Raw genomic sequence first — 18,299 nt, forward strand, 5'->3', positions numbered from 1 at the left:
TAATGCCTCTTGAAAATAGATCAATAAAACTCAATGTCTAATGGTAATATTAATATTTTGTGCCTTATTAATATTTGAATATATGAGAAAGGAATTTAGTTTATACAAAGGTGGTCAAGGAGAGTATCCAATCAAAAGCTGAGGCATATAAAGTGGAGAAAACTAGTGGTAGGCCAGAGGATTGGGAATTTTTTTAGGAACCAGCAGCCAATGACTAAAAAGCTAATAAAGAGGGAGAAAATTGGTTATGAAAGTAAATTGGCAAGAAATATAAAAACAAACAGCAAGAGCTTCTACGGGTATATAAAAAGAAGTAGAGTAGCTAAAGTGAGCGTGGGACCCTTGGAGGATGCGACTGGAGAATTTATAACGGGGAACAGGGAAATGGCAGATAATTTAAACCAATATTTTGCATCGTTCTTCACGGTGGAGGACACTATAAACATCCCACAGATATCAGATAAGCAAGGAGCCAATGAGAGGAAAGATGTTGTAACAGTCTCTATCACGGGGGACAAAGTATTAGACAAACTAATGGGACTAAAGGCAGACAAGTTGCCAAGACCTGATGGCCTACGTCCAAGGGTTTTAAAGGAAGTGGCTGGAGAGGGTCCCAGCGGATTGGAAAACCGTTAATGTGACATCCCTTTTCAAGAAGGGAGGGCGACAAAAAGCAGGAAACTATAGGCCAGTCAGCCTAACATCGGTCATTGGGAAAATGCTAGAGTCCATTGTTAAGGAAGAAATAGCAGGACATTTAGAAAAGCTTAACGCAATCAGTCAACATGGTTTTGTCAAAGGGAAATCATGTTTGACAAATTTGCTAGATTTCTTTGAGGATATAACAAGCAGAGTTGATAAAAGGGAACCGGTAGATGTAGTGTATTTGGATTTCCAGAAGGCATTCGATAAGGTGCCACATAAAAGATTATTGCACAAGGTAGGAGCTCATGGTATTGGGGGTAATGTATATTAGCATGGATTGAGGATTGGTTAACTCACAGAAGACAGAGAGTCGGGATTAATAGGTCTTTTTCAGGTTGGAAAGATGTAACTAGTGGAGTACCACAAGGATCAGCCCTAGGGCCTCAATTATTTACTATCTATATTAATGACCTGGAGGAGGGGGCAGAGTGTAATATATCCAAATTTGCTGACAATACAAAAATAGGTGGGAGGACATGTTGTGATGAGGACATAAGGAATCTGCAAGGGGATATAGATAGGTTGAGTGAGTAGGCAAAAACTTGGCAGATGGAGTTTAATGAAGGAAAGTGTGAGGTCATGCACTTTGGTAGGAAGAATCAAAAGGCAGACTATTATTTAAATAGAGAGAGACTCCAAAAAAGTGCAGCACAAAGGGATTTGGGTGTTCTTGTACATGAAACACAACAAGTCAGCATTGAGGTGCAGCAAGTAATTAAGAAGGCAAATGGAATTTTGGCCTTTATTGCTAGGGGGTTGGAGTTTAAAAATAGGGAAATCTTGTTCTAACTGTACAGGATGTTGGTGAGGCCATACCTGGAGTACTGTGTACAGTTTTGGTCCCCGTATTTAAGAAAGGATATACTGGCATTGGAGGCAGTTCAAAAGAGATTCACTAGCTGATTCCAGGGATGAAGGGGTTGTCTTATCAAGAACGGCTAAACAGGTTAGGCCTTTAGTCATTAGAGTTTAGAAGAATGAGGGGGTAAATTTCTTGAAATGTACAAGATTCTGAGGGGGCTTGACAGTGTAGATGTTGAGAAGATGTTTCCACTAGTGGGGGAATATCAAACTAGGGGACGTAGTTACAGAATAAGGGGACACTCATTTAAAACTGAGACGCAAAGGAATTTCTTCTCTCAGAGGGTAGTGAATGTCTGGAATTCTCTATCCCAGAGAGTTGTGGAGGCTAGATCACTCAAAGTATTTAAAGAGGAGGTAGATAGATTTTTGAAATATCAGCGAATTGAAAGCTATGAGGAGTTGGCACAAAAGAGGGGTAGATCAACCATGATCTTATTGAATGGCAGGGCAGGCTTGAGGGGCCAAAAGGCCTACTCCTGGTCCTATTTCTTATGTTCTTCTGTATACAGTCCCCACCACTTAAACTGCCCATTTTAAAATCAGGCAAGCCATTACCAATTTTGCCAATTACAAAGTCACTGCTTAGTATGTTCAGTTGCCCTCAATTATTCACATAGAAAGCAGCATGTTAAGCTTCAGATGCAACAAGTGCATATTGAGCAAGAGTTCTTCATTTTAATCTTCAGTTTTATTAATAAATTTCTTCCTTAACAATGGACTCGAGCATTTTCCCAATGACCGATGTTAGGCTGACTGGCCCATAGTTTCCTGCTTTTTGTCGCCCTCCCTTCTTGAAAAGGGATGTCACATTAACGGTTTTCCAATCCGCTGGGACCCTCTCCAGCCACTTCCTTTAAAACCCTTGGACGTAGGCCATCAGGTCTTGGCAACTTGTCTGCCTTTAGTCCCATTAGTTTGTCTAATACTTTGTCCCCCGTGATAGAGACTGTTACAAGATCTTTCCTCTCATTGGCTCCTTGCTTATCTGATATCTGTGGGATGTTTATAGTGTCCTGTGGTACTGTGCATGATTATAAATGAACAACAGAGATTCATATAAACCTTCCAACATGTATAGCAGGCAAATTACTTTAGTATCAACATGCCTGCTTTAAGTGGCGGGAACGTATAACAAAAATCTGTTTTCTTACAACAGTTTCTTTTTACTAATATACTTCCTTTCCCTCTCCTTTTAGCTATCAAAACTTCACACAATTAATGGGCATTCTTTCAGAGAATGTGAAATTTGTGACAGTACCAATGAAACAAATATTTTAATTCTAGTTGGAAGCCTTTGAAACCTTTAGTTGCTTTAAAGCTCTCAAGTAGTGCTGATACATTAAATAATATGGTAATGAACATTTTGAACCTCTCGAGATGTCTTAGTAGCTCAGAGATAGTCTAAATGCCCAAATTTAAACCCTGAGCGCCCAACAGGACAGGTTAGTGGTGAGTGGTTAAGATAGCGATAGAGTGCTGTAATTCTGCCATGCTCTCGCCCAGGGCACAGTTTTCACAGTTGACCAAGGCACCCAGAAAAGTAGGCAGGAGCCTCATGAATACATGTGAATGGGGTTCCTATGACGCAATTAAGACCCCAATGCCATTTTAATGCAAAATCTTGCAAACCCCATCTAGTACCCAACCCAATAGGAACTAGTGCCTAGGAGCCGTTGAAGCAGTATTTAAAGGGGCACTCACCTGCAGGCAATTGGATCATAGGAGGATTGTGCTATTTGAATTGCCAGGAGAGCTTCCAACTTCCAGATAGCTTTTATTCATGTTTATTGCCTTATTACCCTCAAGAAGCCTTTTGTGCTTATAATGGATGTTATGAATGTAGTTTAATTTTGATGCACCACTTCTACCTTTACTTTACTGTTATGTTTTCTGTTTTGTTACATATATATTTTGTGTTGTAATAGTCGCGTGGGTACAGTAGCATAGTGGTTATGTACTGGGCAAGAAATTCAGAGTCTGGGACTAATTCCAACATGGCAGCTGGGGAACTGAAATTCAGTTGATTAAATAAATCAGGAATATGCTAATAATGGGGACCATGAAACTACTGGAATCCAGTAAAAATCCATCTGGCTCACTAATGTCCTTTAGGGAAGGAAATCTGCCATTCATACTTGGTCTGGCCTATACAAGACCCAAGACCAACAGCCATGTGGTTGATTCTTAACTGCTCTCTGAGATGGCCTTGCAAGTCATTCAGTTGTATCGAACCGCTATGAAAAGGCCTAATAAGAATAAAACTAGATGGAACACCTCTCATCAACCTAGGCACCGGACAAGACAAATGCTCAGTTGACCCTACAAAGTCCTCCTCACTAACATCTGGGACTTGTACCAAAACAGGATTTGGCCAGAGTGGACTGGGAGCAGCTACTTGTAGGAAAGTCGACATCAGACCAGTGGGAGTCAAAAAGGAAATAGTGAGAGTTCAGAGCCAACATGTACCCGTTAAGATGAAGGATTGGACCAACAAGTCCAGGGAACCCTGGATGTCAAGGGATATAGAGGATTGGATAAGGGAAAAAAAAAGGAGGCTTATGGCAGATTCAGGGGGCTGAACACTCCCATAGGAGGCCCAAGAGGAGTATAGAAATTGTAGGGGGGTACTTAAAAAAGTAATTAGGAGAGTGAAGAGGGGGCATGAGAAAACACTGGCAGGCAAGATAAAGGAAAATCCCAAGGTGTTTTATAAGTATATTAAGGGAAAGAGCAGGGCCCATTAGGGACCAAAGTGGCGATCTGTGTGTGGAGCCAGAGGACGTAGGTGAGGTTTTAAATGATTACTTTTCATCTGTGTTCACTATGGAGAAGTACGATGTAGGTGCAGAGATCAGGGAGGGGGATTGTGATATACTCGAACAAATTAGCATTGAAAAGGAGGAGGTATTGGTTGTTTTAGTGGGCTTAAAAGTGGTTAAATCCCCAGGCCCAGATAAGATGTATCCCAGGCTGTTATGTGAGGCAAGGGGGGAGATAGCAGGGGCTCTGACACAAATTTTCAAATCCTCTCTGGCCACAGGAGAGGTGCCAGAGGACTGGAGGACAGCGAATGTGGTGCCATTATTCAAGAAGCGTAGCATAGATAAATCAGGAAATTACAGGCCAGTGAGTCTAACATCACTGGTAGGGAAACTATTGGAAAAAATTCTGAGGGACAGGATTAATCTCCACTTGGCGAGGCAGGGATTAATCAGGGATGGTCAGCATGGCTTTGTCAGGGGGAGATCATGTCTAACAAACATGATTGAATTTTTCAAGGAGGTGACTAGATGTGTAGGTGAGGGTAAAGCAGTTGATGTAGTCTACATGTACTTCAGTAAGGCTTTTGATAAGGTACCACATGGGAGATTGGTTAAGAAAGTAAGAGCCCATGGGATCCAGGGCAATTTGGCAAATTGAATCCAAAATTGGCTTAGTGGCAGGAGGCAGAGGGTGATGGTCGAGGGTTGTTTTTGCGATTGGAAGCCTGTGACCAGTGGTGTACCACAGGGATCGGTGCTGGAACCCTTGCTGTTTGTAGTGTACATTAATGATTTAGACGTGAATATAGGAGGTATGATCAGTAAGTTCGCAAATGACACAAAAATTGGTGGTGTCGTAAATAGTGAGGAGGAAAGCCTTAGATTACAGGACAATATAAAAGGGCTGGTAAGATGGGCAGAGCAGTGGCAAATGGAATTTAATCCTGAGAAGTGTGAGGTGATGCATTTTAGGAGGAATAACAAGGCAAGGGAATATACATCGGGTTGTGGGACCCTAGGAATTAGAGGGTCAGAGGGACCTTGGTGTACTTGTCCATAGATCACTGAAGGCAGCAGCACAGGTAGATAAGGTGGTTAGGAAGGCATATGGGATACTTACCTTTATTAGCCAAGGCATAGAATATAAGAGCGGGGAGGTTATGAAGGAGCTGTATGGAACGCTAGTTAGGCCGCAGCTGGAGTACTGTGTACAGTTCTGGTCACCACACTATAGGAAGGATGTGATTGCACTGGAGAGGGTGCAGAGGAGATTCACCAGGATGTTCCCTGGGCTGCAGCATTTCAGCTATGAAGAGGGACTGGATAGGCTAGGATTGTTTTCTTTGGAGCTGAGAAGGCTATACAAAATTGTGAGGGGCATTGATAGGGTAGATAGGAAGAAACTTTTTTCTTTAATGGAGGTGTCAATAACCAGGGAGCATAGATTTAAGGTAACGGGCAGGAGGTTTAGAGGGGATTTGAGGAAAAACCTTTTCACCCAGCTGGTTGGAATCTGGAATACACTACCTGAAGAGATGTAAGAGGCAGGAACCCTCACAACATTTAAGGAGTACCTAGATGAACACTTGAAATGCCATAGCATACAAGGCTACGGGCCAAGTGCTGGAAAATGGGATTTGAATAGATAGGTGCTTGATGGTTGGCATGGACACAATGGGCCAAAGGGCCTGTTTCTGTGCTGTATAACTATGACTCTATGACTAAAGGGAGAGCTATCCTACTGACTAATCAAGCAACATCCTTACATAGTCATACTCACAGAATCATACCTTCCAGCCAACATCACAGCCACCTCCATCACCATTTTTGGGAGTCCTCACCCTTGACTTTGGTGACTATGGAGTCTCATGACATTGGTTCAAGCATGTGTAAGGACACCACTGGCTGGAATCACACCTAGCACAAAGGATGATGGTTGCAGTTGTTAGAGGCCAATCGGGGGCAGGGGCGGGTGTCACATAAATATGGTGGCTACAAGAGCAGGTCAGAGGTTTGGTATTAATCAGGACACAGCTGCCCCCAATCACGTGATGGGGGTGGCCTTGGCGATGCCGTGAACAACATCAGCTGTCTCTGCGCAGGTGCTGGCGTCATTTTTAAAGGGCTGTCAGCCCTGCTCAGAGAATGCAGAGTTGCCCCCGTCCCCTGCCCATCATGACACTAAAAATAAATGTTTGGCCTTCCCCCCGCAATACACTGAGACTGTAGAGTTGATCCCTTCTCCCCCCACCATCTGCACAAAGTGCAGAGGTCAGCCCTTCCCCTCTCCACACTAAAAATGCAGAGTTGGCCCCCTCCCCCCAACCGCCCCCCGCCACCACTACACTAAAAATGCTCTGATTCCCCCTTCCCCACCTCGGTGATGCCAGCTTTCCCTGGATGGGAAAGTGAAGATACGTGAGTGCTGCCCATCGCACTGAAGATCTGGAACCGAGGGTAAGATCGCGGGGAATTGGATTTAAATGTATGCATAGCGTTTATTTAAATATTTAAGCTGGGTCCTGTCACTGAGCAGTGGGGGGATGCCACGGGGCCTTACCGCTGCTGGGTAGATCGGGCCCGGCAATCCTGGTGTTGGGCTTCGTGACTGGCTGCTGCCGCTGTGATCTTCCACCCCCCACCCCCAGAGCCCAAAGTCAGGAGCTGAACAAAATCCAGCCCAAAGTGTAATAACAGGGAGTCAAGTGGTGCAGACAGGAATTCCAAATTAGGTAGTATGGTCATGGATTCTGATAGGTGACCTACCTTCATAAGTAGCATTTGGTTGTGTAGATACTTAATGTATTTATAAGTACTTGATCATCCATGATATGTACTTCAGTAATGAAGAAAAATGAGGATCAGTTGTCCTAAACTGAAAGGGTTACTCCTGAAATGTACTAAACCAAGTAGGGCTGATAGGTTCTAATTTGACCAGAGTAGTGAATATTATATATCAGCTAAGCTCAACAGCAGCATTCTGAATCTCTGAGTCATAAGATTATGTGTTACGCTTCACTCCAGTATTTGAATACATAATCTAGGCTGACATTTCAGTCTGGCAGATCAGTACTGCATTGTCAAATTAGACAATTTGCAGATGAAATTTTAAACCACGGCCTTGTCAGCATTTTCAGGATTCATAGATTGTTTTGAAGGAAATTCTTTCAGTGTCTCAACCAACTTTCATCCTTCAATCATCAACTAAAATGGATTAACTGGTCATTTATTTAATCTGTGGAACCTTGCTGTGTGCAAATTAGCAGCTGCATTTGCCTACATAACAAAACAGCAACATTTAAAATATAATGTAATCGTTGTAAAGCACTTTGAGGGAATGTGAAGGGTGATATGTATATTTAATTTCTCTTTTTTTTTTACAACAGACTGAGTAACAAATAGGATCAGGCTCGATTGAGTGCTGAAGCATGGGAGTAGGCTGAGTGGCAAACAGGAGCAAAATATGTTTAATCCCACGGATGACATAATGTCAAATAGCATTTAGGACCAGAATTCATTGAACTCTGAGGTAAAGACTATATGGTTGATGACAGAATGGTCAAATATTCTCAGGTAAAGGTAGTTCAGATTCACCAGAAATTGACTCTAGCCACAGTATACTGAGGTAAGATAAAAGGCTGTAGCAGGGCCACAAGAAAGGATAAATTGAGATCTGAGATAACTCAAAGTTAAAGTGGGCCAGAATAATCCAGTATGCCAGAACCATTTGTTTCTCATTGGGGCTGTAGTACCGCATGTTGTCATTGGCACTGCTGGAAGAAGCTCCTATAAACATCTACTGACCATGTGTGATGCTGGGGACTTCAGAAGGAGGCCTCCCCCCTTCTTGAATAGAGGGGTTATGTTTGCTATTTTCCGGCTGATGGAACCTATCCAGAATTTAGAGAATTTTGAAAAGTTAACAGCAATGCATCTACGACCTCATTAGCCACCTTTTTTAAGACCCTGTTCGTGGGCTCAGCTACTTTTATCCAGGCCTGCTTGGTTTGGGAGGTTGGCCTTCTCCTGCCATCTGCCAGAAAGAGGACCTTCCTCCTCTCCCTTACTGCTTTCAGGAGGACCTCCAGGTCTGCATCAACAAAGTGAGGGGCATCACTGCCCTGGGTTCCAGCCCTCTGCCTATTCTATTCCAAGTGTAAAATGGCAATTGATTTACAAAAATAGCATCCACACTAATGTCTGCCTTGGTCTGTTTAATTCGGGCCCAATTTAAACTTCTTAAATACTGGCTCTGTTCCTCATCACTGCTAATTGGCCAGCCAACTCGCCCTCCAGCCAATTAACGGGCCGCTCTCATGAAAATTGGGGCCTGCGATTGCTTCCCCTGTGAGTGGGATTGGGATCCAGAAACAGATCCAATGACTGTTTCCCAACCCCAGAAAATCAGGCCCATCAAGTATGTGACACCAGGGAGCCTTCCTTAATTAATTCAACCACTGGAGAAAAGTTACCCAGTCCCTGCGTCATTGATTTCAAGGTTTGGTGCAACAGACCACTGGCTAAATAAGGACCAATCAAGGGTTATAACAGGGTATAAGGTAATGAAATTGCCAGAAGACAAGATGAGTGCCATCTGTAAATTTGATGTTATGAAAACAAAACACAAGGACTACTTGCTGTGTCACAGAATAAGATCATGCTAGAGGGCAGGGTCTGTACCAGCTATCCTGTTGCCGTGGATAAACAATCTATCTACTCTAGCAATGAGATCATTAGAACACAAGGGTTTGAGATATTGGGTAGCTGCATAATTTTTGTTACCTGGGTTACATTTTGTTTAGGCCATCATATTGCATGTTATATGGTTTTGCATCATTGCATTGTACAATAGGTGTAGATTTTGCAACTGATAATGTCTGAATAATTCTGACCCAGGCTCAAGGTTCACAAACTATCAATTACAACAATCATCCTTCATTTGATTTTTGAAGAATGTTAAATGCATCACTGATGAATTCAAACAATAAGTAAATAAATAGTTAAATAATTTGGATTATATACTTGCAATTAAAATATTATTTATATAAAATACACCGTAGGACTCAATGGTTTGCTGAAAAATAAACGACCAGAAACTAGGCTCTGTTAGTTACTGGGTTCTCTGCTGTTCTCTAATCAAATTCAGATTTGCCGCAAACACCTTATATGGTTTCAAGGACATCTGTTCCTCCCGTAATACCTTACGTGTTTTACTTTTTTTGGAGTTTGGGAAAGCTGGTATACATATTGTCCCCAACTGCCTTATCCTGTGACACATGATGAGATCCTGGTGTTTTGTTTTCTGTAAGCACTTAACCTACAGATGGTAGTTATCTAGTCTTCTTGAAACTTCACATTGTCTGATATCATTTCACAGAATCACAAAATCATCGAATCACAGAATTGTTCAGCACAGGAGGAGGCCATTTGGCCCATCATGTCTGCACTGGCTCTCCGAAGGAGCAATTTATCAAGTGTCACTCCTTCGCCTTCTCCCCATAGCCCTGCACATTCTTCCTTTTCAAAAAACAATCCAATTCCATCTTGAATGCCTCAATTGAACCTACCTCCACCACATTTTCAGGCACTGCATTCCAAATCCGAACCACTTGCTGCATGAAAAGTTTTCTTCATGTCGCCATTGCTTATTTTGTCAATTGTCTTAAATCTGTGCTCTCGTTCTCAATCCTTTCACCAATGGGAACAGTTTTCCTTATCTACTCTGTCCAGACCCCTCAAGATTTTGAATACCTCTATCAAATCTCCTCTCACCTTCCCTTCTCCAAGGAAAACAGTCCCAACTTCTCCAATCTGTCTACGTAACTGAAGTTGATCCCGAGAACTATTCTTGTGAATCTTTTCTGTGCTCTATCTAATGCCTTCACATCTTTTCTAAAGTGTGGCGCCTAGAACTGGATGAAATACTCCAGATGAGGCCGAACCAGTGTTCTATACAAGTTTAATATGACTTCCTTGCTTTTGTACTCTATTCCCCTATTAATAAAACCTAGGATGCTGTATGCTTTATTAACTGCTCTCTCAACCTGTCCTGCCACCTTCAATGATTTATGCACATATACACCCAGGTCCCTCTGCCCCTGCACCCCCTTTAGAATAGTACCCTTTATTTTATATTGACTCTCTGTGTTCTTCCTATCAAAATGAATCACTTCACACTTCTCTGCATTAAATTTCATAATGGTCACTGTCCCCTAAATGTCCCCTACCGACACTTGATCCACTTGGCCCACCTCATTCCCAAGAACCAGGTCTAACAGTGCCTCCTTTATCATTCGACTGGAAACATACTGCTGTGGAAAATTTCTGGACGCACTCTTGGAACTCTTGCCCCTCTCTGCCCATAACACTACTACTATCCCAGTTTATATTCGGATAACTAAAGTCCCCCATTATAACTACTATATAATTCTTACATCTATCTGTAATTTCCTTACAAATTTGTTCCTCTACATCTGTCCCACTATTTGCATAATAATGTAATCTGGTTGTGTGAAAATAATACCCACATATTACCTGAAACAGATATTCATGTCTTTTGCAGGTGTACTTTTTTGATTACTTCTAAGGTGAACTACTTTAACTCGTGGTGAGATGAGCCCCATATGAATCGTTAAGCTGCTTTATTTCACAATGTGTGAACATAAAGAGCAACTGTCATGATCAGGTTCACTTAGTTCAGTGTGGACAATTGATCTTTGAAAATGATACAAAATAAAGAATGTTATATTGTGACTTAAACATGGAGTCTGCTAACAGTTCCTCCAGTAATTTTGACTTTTATAACAGCTCAAACTACTGCAGACCTCTTTGTAAAAGCCTGACCACAAATTGACTATCCTTAACCCAAACATGCAACCTACCAGCCTAATATGGCAATGAGTTGGCTCAGACACTTCTTCCTACCTCCCCTGGACCATGACCCCACCACTGGACATCAAGCACAGGACTGTCACTAACCTCATGTCCTCTGAGATCTTCTCTCCACAACTTCCCACCTCATGTTCCAGTCCCAGCAGTCCCCCTCCCCCAACTCTTTTTCCGGTACCTTGATAACTATGGGCTGGATTATGCTCACAACGTTGGGCTCTGTGGTTGGGGGTGGTGGTGGCACCGGATGATGATTGCAGCAGAGGCCCGCCACGGAGGCCAACGCCGGGAGGGCCTGGCCCGATCCTCTCAGCGGCGGCGAGGCTCTGTGGCAGCCCCCCCTGCTGCTGGGCGGCAGGACCTCAATTTCAATATTTAAATCAATGACATGAATAAATTTAAATGAACTTACCCGCAATCTTCCAGGCCCGCTGCGATCCTCAGTGCTGAGGCTGGTGCTCCCACACCCTTAATTCCCCAACTGACACCATTTCCAGCAAAGGACAGCCCATCCCCTCCATGTGATGCGGGGGAGGGTGGTGGTGTGGGGTCTGGTGCAGGCCGCCCCGGCTATTTAAATGAGCTGCCGCATGGCAGATCAAGGTGGCTCTTTGGCCGACATGCGGGCTGCCATTTTTTGAGCTTGTCGCCGAGAGCAATGGCAGGCTCTTAAAATCCAGCCCTATATCGGTGTCATTTCTTGCTCTCGCCCCAAACTGGAAAACTTCATCAACTTTGCTTCCAACTTCCACCTTTCTTTCACCTTTACATGGTCCATCTCCAACAATCCCTTTCCCTTTCTCAACTTCTCTGTCTCCATGTTTGGGGATACGCTGTCCACTAATATTCATTATAAGCTCACCAACTCCCACTGTAACCTTGAGTATACTTACTCACACCCTGCCTCCTGTAAGGACTCCATTCCATTCTCCCAGTTTCTCTATCTCTGGTGCATCTATTCTGATGATGCAACCTTCCACAAAAACGCATCTGATATCTCTTCCTTTTCCTGAAACCAAGATTCCACCCCTCTGTGGTTGACAGGGCCCTCAACCGTATCTGACCCCATTTCCCACACTTCTGTTCTCACCCGTTCTCTTCCCTCCCAGAACCGCGACAGGGTTCCCCTTGTCCTCACTGTCCATCCCACCAGCCTCCACATCCAAAGGATCATCTAGTGCCATTTCTGCCATCTCCAGAGTGATGCCACCACCAAACACATCTTCCCCTCCCCTCCCCTGTCAGAATTCTGAAGAGACCATTCTCTCCACGACACGTTGGCCTACGTCTCCATTGCCACTGACACCTGGTCCCCTTCCCACGGCACCTTCCCATGCAATCACAGTAGGTGTAATAACTGCCCTGTTACTTCCTCTCTCTTCACTATCCAAGGCCCCAAACACTCCTTCCAGGTGACGCAGCAACTTACTGGTACTTCTTTCAATTTAGTATACTGTATTCACTGCTCACAATGCAGTTGCCTCTACACTGGGGAGACCAAACGCAATTTAGGTGACCACTTTGCGGAACACCTCCACTCAGTCTGCAAGCTTGACCCCAAGGTTCTGGGTTGCTTGCCATTTTAATTCACCACCTTGCTCTCACATCCACATTTCTGTCCTAGGCCATCTGCAGTATTCCAGTGAAGCTCAATACAAGTTGGCAGAACAGCAAATCATCTTCCCATTAGGCACTCTACAGCCTTATGGACTCGACATTTGAGTTCAACAATTTCAGAGCATGACTGCCATTTCGTTTTTTAATTTTAATATTTTCTTTTAACTTTTTAATTTTTAAAAAATGCAATTTTATTTTTTAACCATGTGCCTGTCTTAAACTTGTTTTTCATGTTTTTGCTTTCAGACAGAGATGTTCATTATTCTGCCATTAACTCTCTCTCTGGACTAATGCTTTGTTTTTTACTGCAGTTATTGGCACTCACTTTTCCTTTTGTTCCGTGACAATTAATCTCTCCTGCCCTCCACCCTGCCATAGACCTTTCCTTTTGTTCTTGCCCCCTTTCACTTGCTCAAAGCCTGTTACATTTCTAACCTTTGCCAGTTCTGATGAAAGGTCACAGAGCTGAAATGTTAACTCTGTTTTTCTCTCCACAGATGCTGCCTGACCTGCTGAATATTTCCAGTGCTTTCTGTTTTTATTTCAGATTTCCAGAATCCGCAGTATTTTGCTTTTATATTAATATGGCAATGACCTTTACTGTCCTCAAATGAATAGAATTGCTACAATAGCAAAGCGTCTGAATGATCACCAGAATGTTAAATTATCTTGCATTGTCTCCAGCATGCTGGTTCAGAAGTAATGTCTGGATACCGATCTGCATCTTCCACCCCTGCTGTCCTGTGAAGTCAACTGCTTGAGGACTAAGTTTAGCTCCACAGTAATACTTTAAAATACATAACACTAAGGCTGCAATATAATCTGCCTGCCAACATTGGCACTATATGAATGAAAATTGTTGTTGGTTACATAAATAGTAGGGATAGGTGTTATTGCGTAGAAAAGAATAAAAGTTGCTGTGCTAATTTCACCACAATTTCATCCCAGTTTCCAACATGCAACATGAAGATAAGTTCTACTTGAAATTAGATGGAATCAAAAAGTCATCTTCCAGCATTGGTTTGCTCTGTAATTTTCAATGTGGTGTGTTCCTGGTCTTGTATGGACTGTAAGTGAAGTACCTGTTGCTTCCCACAACATAGAAGGGAAGTTAATGTGTAAGTCACTTCAGGGGTCTCTTCCTCTCCACTTGACATAGTAGAGAGTGAAATCTCATATCACCAGCTCACAATGTTGCTCACACTTTTAATGCCTTCTTTCCTGGGAATGGTGAACTATAAGCTGGGACCTGGAGAGACCTAGATGTATTGAAATAATGCAAATAAAGAATAAACAAGTCATTAACATTCAAAATAAAACTTCTACTTTCACCATCCAGAGTTAAAGGGATTTGAACTCGCAACTTATTTGTCCAATGAATTAACCAACTATAATCTGAACAGGAATACTCAGTTCCTTTTTAACAGTACAATGGGCCTTGCCTCCTACCAGCTCATGTCAGAAAACTGTAGCTAATGTACCCGTGATGGTCTAATATGTGCTGGCGACGGGTAACCTTCGTCACCGCAAGTGTGTATTTGGAAAATTACCTCCCTAGAATACATCCTCATTGACATCATTTTTGCGTTCCAGATGATTTTGCTGCTCTTGTTTGTTTGAGCAGGACGCTGTCAGTTTGACATTGTGTAGATCCAACATGATAGCTTTTAGAAAAATCAAGAAGAGGATGCCATGGCACCTGCTCCTTATGAAAACCTTTTGATAAGGTCCACAGCAAATGAATTACACCAGAACCATTTTCAATAAAATAGATATAAATTGCTGCTGGAGGGAACAACTTGCAGCATTAAAGAATGTCCTGATCAACAGATCCTTAAACATCAATCATATCCAATTTTCCTCCAATTTTCTATCTTTTCCTCCTCTTCTGTCAGCACTAACTTCTTGCTGGAGTATTGTTTCATGGGTATTGGTTTCCCTCCAATATATTGCACAAGTGACAATTCTTCTTAATACAGTCTAGATGGTGAATGCTGAAAGGCAGGGAACTTCAAGGCATGACCTCTATCCAGACATGTGCATTTCGAAGGTTAAGTTTTCTTTTTGCTAACCCAGGGGCACTGAGGTCAATTCTAGAGCCTTTACTGCAGCTCTGGTTAAGATTAGCTACCTAAAAGAAACCACGGGCTGAATTTTATTCGCACGCCGCAAATCGCACAGACGCACTTTGAAGTCGGCAGCCTTCAGGTGCGGATGCGCTGTTGCTCAGTTCCTGTGATAATTCAATGGAGAGGGCGGAGTGGCCACCGCTGATGACGTAGAGGGGGCGGCTGTTCCGTCCCCAGCAATGGCTTCCGGCTCCATTTTTAAAGGGCTTCAAGCCCTGCAGTTTAATTTAAAATTTTAAAGGTCCCACTGGACGAACATTTAACATAAAATTTTATTTAAACTTTGAATCCCCTTTTACCCCTCCCCCCCCCACTGAATTCGCCATAAATTAAATGACCTCTCCCTCCTGAAAACCACTTTTTACTATATGGACTTTGACCCCCAACCCCTTCCCATCATCCCTACAACCAATTACAATATTTCTCACTTCGCTCCCCCCACCGGCCTTGAAATTTTTATTCCTACCCACCCCCTCCACCCCACTAGTGTCATGCCTCAGAACTCCGAACGGAGTTCCCAAGGTGTGGGACGTCTGGCTGGCAGCCATAAGATCGGTGTGGGATGGCCGCTGGGACAAAGTAAGTTGATTGAAGGTACTGGATACTGCAAAGGCTATGGGCCCTGACAATATTCTGGCAATAGTACTGAAGACCTGTGCTTCAGAATTTTCCGTGCCCCAAGCCAAGCTGTTCTAGTACAGCGACAACACTGGCAATGTGGAAAATTGCCCAAGTTTGTCCTGTATACAAAAAGCAGGACAAGTCCAACCCAGCAAATTACCGCCCCATCAACCTACTCTCAGCCTAATCATCAGTAACGTGATGGAAGGTGTCATCAACAATGCCATCAAGCAGCACTTGCTTAGCAATAACCTGCTCAGTGATGCTCAGTTTGGGTTCCGCCAGGGCCACTCAGCTCCTGACCTCATTACAGCCTTGGTTCAAACATGGCCAAAAGAGCTGAGCTCAAGAGGTGAGGTGAGAGTGATTGCCCTTGACATCAAGGCAGCATTTGACTGAGTATGGCATCAAGCAGCCCTGGTAAAACTGAGGTCAATGGGAATCAGGGGGAAAGCGCTCTGCTGGTTGGAGTCATACCTAGCGCAAAGGAAGATGGTTGTGGTTGTTGGAGGTCAATCATCTCAGCTCCAGGACATCACTTCAGGAGTTCCTCAGGGTAGTGTCCTAGGCCCAACCATCTTCAGCTGCTTCATCAGTGACCTTCCTTCAATCATAAGGTCAGAAGTGGGGATGTTCGCTGATGATTGCACAATGCTCAGCACCATTTGCAACACCTCAGATACTGAAGCAGTCTGTGCAGCAGTGCAACAAGACCTGGACAATATCCAGACTTGGGCTGATAAGTGGCAAGTAACATTTGTGCCACACAAGTGCCAGGCAATGACCATCTCAAACAAGAGAGATCTAACAATCTCCCCTTGACATTCAATGGCATTACGATCGCTGAATCCCCCACTATCAACATCCTAGGGGTTACCATTGACCAGAAACTGAACTGGAGTAGCCATATAAATACCATGGCTACAAGAGCAGGTCAGAGGCTAAGAATCCTGCGGCGAGTAACTCATCTCCTGACTCCCCAAAGCCTGTTCATCATCTACAAGGCACAAGTCAGGAGTGTGATGGAATACTCTCCACTTGCCTGGATGGGTGCAGCTCCAACAACACTCAAGAAGCTCGAAACCCTCCAGGACAAAACAGCCCGCTTGATTGGCACCCCATCTACAAGTATTCACTCCCATTACCACTGATGCACAGTGGCAGCAGTGTGTACCATCTACAAGATGTACTGCAGCTATGCACCAAGGCTCCTTAGACAGCACCTTCCAAACCTGCGACCTCTACCAACTAGAAGAACAAGGGCAGCAAATGCATGGGAACACCACCACCTGCAAGTTCCCGTCCAAGTCACACACCATCCTGACTTGGAACTATATCGCTGTTCCTTCACTGTTGCTGGGTCAAAATCCTGGAACTCCCTCCCTCACAGCACTGTTGATGTACCTATCTCATAAGGACTGCAGCGGTTCAAGAAGGCAGCTCAGCACCACCTTCTCAAGGTCAATTAGAGATGGGCAATAAATGCTGTCCTAGCCAGCGATGCCCACATCCCATGAATGAATAAAATTTTTAAAATTTATTTCCATTGATTTTAATATGTAAGTGAAAGCCCGACCACCGAGTGGCGGGGGCTGCACCAAGGCCTCGACGCCTCCAGTAAAATGTGACGGGCCCTTCTCTGCATCGGGGGTTGCGGCGGGCCTCTCTCGGAAGAATTTTCTGGACCCTCCGCCACCTTGCCCAATGCCGGAGGCCTCATAAAATTCAGCCCGATGGGTTGACCGGAGGACTTTCTGGTCTGTATGGCTCAGCTCCTTACTATTTTAACCAGTTGAGCCAATAAAGCTTTTTTTTGATGAAATAATTCACTGAATGCTAGTTAACCAGCGTGATTAAAGAAAAAATTGATATTGACTGTCAGTGAGTGCTGGGGATGTGTTACAGAAAATAACCACATTCTTGGTGTTTGTTTGGTATAAACTGCACCAACCTTAATGGAAAGGATTGTAACTATCCATTTTTATTCTTTATATAATTTATAGTTTTATATTTTTTGGCCACAATGCTGCTTTTATTGCTTCTGGTATCAGAAACCAGAAATGTCTATGAGATGTGCCAAATACAGTGATTTACTTTTAATTAACTAATCTCTCAACAAAGTTCATCATCAACATAAGCAGCAACAGAATCACTCTGCTGCATCAGCATCTGCTTCATTAACTAGAGAATAAGGTCCTGGCATATCCAATTCTGGCAGTTGTTAATATATACAGCAAAAATATAAGGAATTAAATAACACCACTATGCTGCATTTGTGTTTCTGCACTGAAAATATTAAGATGATATGTTGATATTTATCAGATGTTCTTTTATGGTTCACTAACAAATAGCCAGGTTCATATCACATGACTTTTTTTCTTCTTTCTGACGCAATATAAACGGAAGAGTTTCCAGGCATTGAGAGCACCTCCTCTGGGCTTCAATTTGTTAATCATTACCATTTATAACATGGGAAGGTCTACTGCTTCAATAGTAAAACAAGTAAAAGTCCATCAGTGTCAACCAACAATGAGAGAGTAGGTTTCCCAACAAGACGGCTCCAGTACAAACCGTAAGTATTTACATCTGCTTAGAGCTCTTCATAGACAAATTCAAGATTTAGTTGTAATTATCCTGTGATAATTTGTTACTGTTTGATGTCTGTTAAGGCTGGTGACATAAAGATAAAGATTGAAAGTTTGGGTGTGGTAAT

At 43.2% G+C, this 18,299-nt stretch overlaps 1 protein-coding gene across 10 annotated transcripts in view; it reads left to right on the plus strand.

The window, feature by feature from the left end:
* Nucleotides 1–18,299, plus strand: part of cdhr2 (cadherin related family member 2) — a 250,231-nt gene that overhangs the window by 64,419 nt on the left and 167,513 nt on the right. Inside the window, exon 1 of one of the 10 annotated variants that reach the window (XM_068043482.1) lies at nucleotides 18,052–18,158. The exons of the other annotated variants lie outside the window; for them this stretch is intronic. The gene's annotated coding sequence lies outside the window, so the exon portion shown is untranslated. Of the gene's footprint in view, nucleotides 1–18,051; nucleotides 18,159–18,299 lie in introns of those variants that run through there. 10 annotated transcript variants of the gene reach the window in all.

Source organism: Heterodontus francisci, chromosome 12 (assembly GCF_036365525.1).
Source record: "Heterodontus francisci isolate sHetFra1 chromosome 12, sHetFra1.hap1, whole genome shotgun sequence".
Taxonomy (NCBI): Eukaryota; Metazoa; Chordata; class Chondrichthyes; order Heterodontiformes; family Heterodontidae; genus Heterodontus; species Heterodontus francisci.